This window comes from Crocodylus porosus, unplaced genomic scaffold (assembly GCF_001723895.1).
Source record: "Crocodylus porosus isolate Cpor-Errol unplaced genomic scaffold, CroPor_comp1, whole genome shotgun sequence".
NCBI classification, from domain to species: domain Eukaryota; kingdom Metazoa; phylum Chordata; order Crocodylia; family Crocodylidae; genus Crocodylus; species Crocodylus porosus.
The window spans coordinates 56,072,547-56,077,550 of record NW_017728907.1 but is presented as its reverse complement, the minus strand read 5'-3'; the positions used below and the strand labels follow the sequence as shown (position 1 = coordinate 56,077,550).

At 46.0% G+C, this 5,004-nt stretch overlaps 1 long non-coding RNA gene across 8 annotated transcripts in view; it reads right to left on the bottom strand.

Annotated features, from left to right (window-relative positions):
* The window catches only part of LOC109307520, a 75,900-nt gene that overhangs the window by 6,858 nt on the left and 64,038 nt on the right, over window positions 1-5,004 (bottom strand). For 6 of the 8 annotated variants that reach the window (XR_002100281.1, XR_002100280.1, XR_002100279.1 and 3 more), the window contains one exon: window positions 2,614-2,974. This is a non-coding gene — a long non-coding RNA (uncharacterized LOC109307520). Of the gene's footprint in view, window positions 1-2,613; window positions 2,975-4,511; window positions 4,638-5,004 lie in introns of those variants that run through there. The other 2 variants (XR_002100284.1, XR_002100283.1) reach the window with 2 other exon arrangements.

The following is a 5,004-nucleotide window of genomic DNA, read 5'->3' as shown; positions in this document are numbered from 1 at the left end:
TTTTTTTAAAACGACCATTTTGGGAAGATAAAAAAAAGATACCTTGCATTTATATACCACTTGTATATACCAATTCTGCATTTTTACCGAGAAAAAAAGCTTAACGTTAAAAATGCCAGCCTGCCCTTGTGCCTCAGAATACAAAACTGTCAGTTTATTTTTTATACAAATACAACCGAGATGTCTCTGTGTAGGCAGTAGGGCTGTGCAAAGCTTTGGTCCCTGATTCAGCAGAGATTTGGCCTGATTCGGTGGCTGAATCTCCAAAACTGAAGCGAATCAGGGGACACTTTAATCTCTCTGAATAAAATCAGAACCTTCCAAATTGATTCAGAGAGATTCAGAAAGATTCAGCGATTTGGACATGAACACAGCTTTATATGTTTTTTCTGCATACCTCTAGGTAACGGGTGGCTTGTGAATGCTGAGATGCCGGGACATACGGAGTATCCCACAGAACCGTGGGGGGCTCCCCAGAGTGCTTGGCAGCAGACCTGGAAGTGGACCAGAAGCACTTCAAGTCCACTTTTGGGTCCCCTGGGGAGTGCGCTAGGCCTCCCCCCCGCACTCTCCCCGTCTTGGCAACTGGTGCCTTCTGGGTCTAGGGGGGGTACCCAGGGTCTCCCCGTGACTGATCACCAAGCCGGGAGGGCACAGGGGTTCCCCCACAAGCTCCCCAGAGTACTTCCGGTCCACTTCTGGGTTCGCTGCCAAGCACATGGAGGGCCCCACTCCCACACTCCAATGGGATGCTCCATGTGCTTCAGCATTGCAGCATTCACAAGCTGTGCTGGTACCTTGAGATATATAGAAAAAATGTTTAAAGCTGTATCTATGTTTGAAATGCTGATTCTCTTAATCAGCATTGAATCTTCAGTTTCAGATTCAGACAAATTGAATCAGGGACAGTGATCTGAATGAATGAACTGAATCACTGTCCCTGATTTGGGCCACATCTGAATTGAGTAGGGCCTGCTTTGCACACCCCTAGTAGGCAGGTCTGTTTGCATTTGTGCTAGACCTGGGCTAGACTTTTACTGCTGTCACAAAGGGCCATCCATAAGCAGAGCAGAGCTTTCCCTTTGCTCTATGGAAGAACTACTCTGTGCTAGCATTTTTGGTCTCAGCTTTCTATATCTTTTGGCCAGCGTATCAAGAATAGTGGACCTTCTCAGCCCAAGGGAGTTGTTTTCACGTCCCCCTCTTCTATTTGTCTCCCTTAATATAGGTAGCCCAGGCAGGGAAGTGAGGCAGGCTCCTTATCTTCCTGTGCCTGTTCCTGATTGAGCACTTTTTCCTGAATCTCAGTGTAATTGGGGCCAGCTGTCTGTGCTTCTCTCATCCTCATCTTCAGTTTTTTCAGTCTATTTGACAGGTCTATACTTAGTTGTGGTGAGTGAAGATAAATATGACCCCATCTCAGTGCCAGTGACATAATCAGCATCTGTTTTGGCACTGGCTGCTTTTCTACTGATCTCTAGACATCTCGCTAGCATTGAGCATGTCCAGATCTGACTGTTGATACTAACTAACTGAGGACAGAACCTTACTCCATGGTTTCTGTTTTTAGTGAAAATGAGCTTCATCCTTTTTTGGGGGAATGGTATTGCATGGTGATCTTTGAACCAACACTTAAATATCTGGTGCACAGAAATTAGACTGTAGTTTGAAGGCCCTGTACTCTAATGATAACCTATTGTTTTATCTCTCCCCTTCCAACAACTTTGAACCTCTTTTCATGTTTGGAGCCTTCTCCACCTGTTTCTACTCACCTTTCCTCCCATTCCTGTGCTACCCCACACCTAAACTCTGACATATCATGTAACAGGGATGTCCTCTTGGGCAAACCAAAACTACCACTCCCTCCCCATTTCAGCCTCTGCTTCAATCACCTGCTTCACCCTCAGGTACACCGAACTCCACGTTTCGTTCCGCTGTCCTCTAAGTCCAGGTGATGACACCTCGTCCTTTCTTCCACCAGTATATCTATAGTATATCTCCTCTCCGTTTTCACCGTCACCTCTCTCCCATTGGGTATGAGCAGCACTGCCACTCTTCACTATTGACGGTCTTAGCCCAGATCACATAGCTTTGTAACCAATGGCAAGCAGAACCCAATTTCTATTTTCTCATTTGCTCAATTAGAAGTTGTTTCCAGTTACATCTCACTTGACAAGATAGCAATGCAAATATTTTGTCTTCTGTTGGGATGAAGGATGATATGGTGGGTAAAGCAGGGCTTCTTGGTTTCTATTTACAGCTCTGACACATACTTTAATTGTTACTGTGGGCACGCCACTACTTACAACACCCTTCCCATCTTTCCAATATTTTTTCCTCAGGATGCCTGTTACAGGTTCTCTTGGCTGCCACTAACTTATAACCCATATACCTATAAGGCAAAGCCGTATCTACTTTGGTGTACAATATACTGTAGATTAAACATGCTGGAAGCTTTCTTATATAGTGAAGGTAGACTTCTTCTCATGTCTCAACATCACACTTGGCTATTTTGTTAGACATGCTGGTGCTCCTTCATTGTACTTTTCAAGACCTTTCATTGTACATGTGCCTTCAAGCGGCAGGCATTGCAGCAGGTGTTGCATAGTCTGAGGTTCTGTCACAGATGATTGAACCAATGGTATAGCCCCCGCTTCTTCATTAGTTCCTTGGAGCATCCAATTCTGGTATGTAGGCAGTTGAAACATTGCCACCTTTGCCACGGTCTGTCAGACCCTGATGGCAAGGACTCTGACAATGAAAAACTGCATATTCCAGTACCTAATATTTTCTTCAGCCTCTTGTTCCATACCTGTAGTCATGTCTCCTTGAGTTTGGCATTGAGTGTTTGGGTGCTGGTGAGGAAGTTCCTGCTTGACTTCAGACATTTGTGTGCTCTGGGATAGTTGTACAAGGGGTATCTCACATCTTCGGTTAGTCTAAATTGTTCTTTCCTGCTGGGCTGGTGGACTGACTATGAACAATGCAGAGATCGAAGTTACGGCTATCAAGAGCGACTTAATCCTGTTACACAATTATAATTTTCTTAGTTTTTGAATTACTCTGTTTCATGTTCATAAATACAAATTTTCCTCCTATATTCAAATATAAATCCAATTTAGAGAAGCTTCTTTCTCTCATTTATTAAGAGATTAGCTAGTCAGGTTTAGAGACACAGGCAGTATTTATAGAGTATCCTTCAACTCAGGTGAGCAGCAGATAAACCTCAGTGCCCATGTCACTTTAGCAGGTATCTGGCTTTAAATATTTGTCCCAGTGGTAATAATGAGGGATGATGTTTTAAGTCCAAGAACCACTCTATATGTGGAGCATCTACTGACCTCAACAGGCTCAGGATGGGGCAATTCTCTGGAGCAAAACTGGTCCCTCGGGGCATGTCTACATGTGCAATTACGGTGCATGAATAAATGCTGGAGCTTATTAGAATCACAGAAAATGAGAGATGGAAGGGCTCTCAGGAGGTCATCTAGTCCAACTCCCTGCTCAAAGCAGGACCAGCCCTATATCATCCCACCCAAAGCTTTGTCCAGCTGGTCTTAAAAACCTCCAAGGATGGAGATTCTACCACCTCTTTGTGGAAACACATGTTCCAATGTTTTACTACCCTCCAAGTGAGAAAATTCTTCCTAATATCTTAATATCTAACCTAAACTTCTTTTGCTGCAGCTTGAGATCATTGCTCCTTGTTCTGTCATCTGTCACCACTGAGAACAGTCCAGCTCCATCTTCATAGCAGTTGAAGGCTGCTATTAAATTCCTTCTCAGTCTCCTCTTTTCTAGACTAAATAAGCCCAGTTACCTCAGTCTTTCCTCATAAGTCATGTCCCCCAGCCCCCTCACCATTTTTGTTGCCCTCCATTGGACTCTCCAATTTGTCCATATTCTTTCTGTAGTGGGGGGCCCAAAACTGAACACAGTATTGTGTCAGAGTTTATTGCTCTTGAGCACGCTGTTTGAACATGTGCCTGGGAGCAATAAACTCTGGAGGTTATTCATGCATAGCATGTTGAGTTGGATCAGAGCAGCCCCAACTGACAGGTGGCCCAGGGGGCCAGCCTCCTAGCCCGTGGCTGCTTCCCTAGCTCAACATGCTGCAGAGGGACTGGCTGGGGCATGAGAGTGCTTCAATGTGGGCCTAGCTGGCAAGCAGCCCCTGTACTGAAGCACCCTCATGCCCCAGGCAGCCGGGGCAGCATGTACACCTGCACTGCTGAGGAGTTTTTTACTCCACAGCAGGATAGCACAAATTAGTAAATTAGTAAAGTAGTTTACTCCAGCCTAATAGGGGGCGCACATGTAGTTGCCAAGGCATTTACTGTACAATTAATTAGTCAACTGCACAGTTAACGTCTTGTGTAGATGCACCCCCAGTCTTACAAAGATATATAATAAGGCTCAATATATGCATGACAGCTAGGTTTTGGAAGTGATGGGACCTTGAGTAGAGGAAGTGACTTATAATTAACTGAAGTGGGAGGAGATAGATCTACCTTCCATGATGGATGCTGGGTTGTGGCAGTAGAGAAACCCCTTGTTCTTATTGCTCCGAAGAAGTCTGAATTTCTACATCTCCACAAATAACATTTTACCCCAAAGAAACTGAACAGTACAAAGCCCTTCCCTCCAGAAAGAATAAAACAAAACAAAACAAAAAAGAAACAGAAAACATTGCTGTGAGGGGGCCAGGACCCCGCGGGGCTCGGCCCGAGAGAAGAACCCCGGAGTTCCGCCCCGTTTCCGGGCCAGGACCCGGAAACCCGGTGGGGAACTTAATGTTTGCCGGAACCTAAACCACGCCGGCGCGGGACCGGCGCGGGAGGATAAAAAGGAGACGCTTACCCGCAGAGGGAAACAGAGGCTCCACCCGGAGCCTACTCCAGGAGCGGCGGAGCCACGTGCAGTGAGGCCAGGAGACACGCGGCGGGAGTCGGCGGCAGCGGAGCCAGGAGCCGCGGATCCACAGACGGTGAGTCGGGGAGCGGC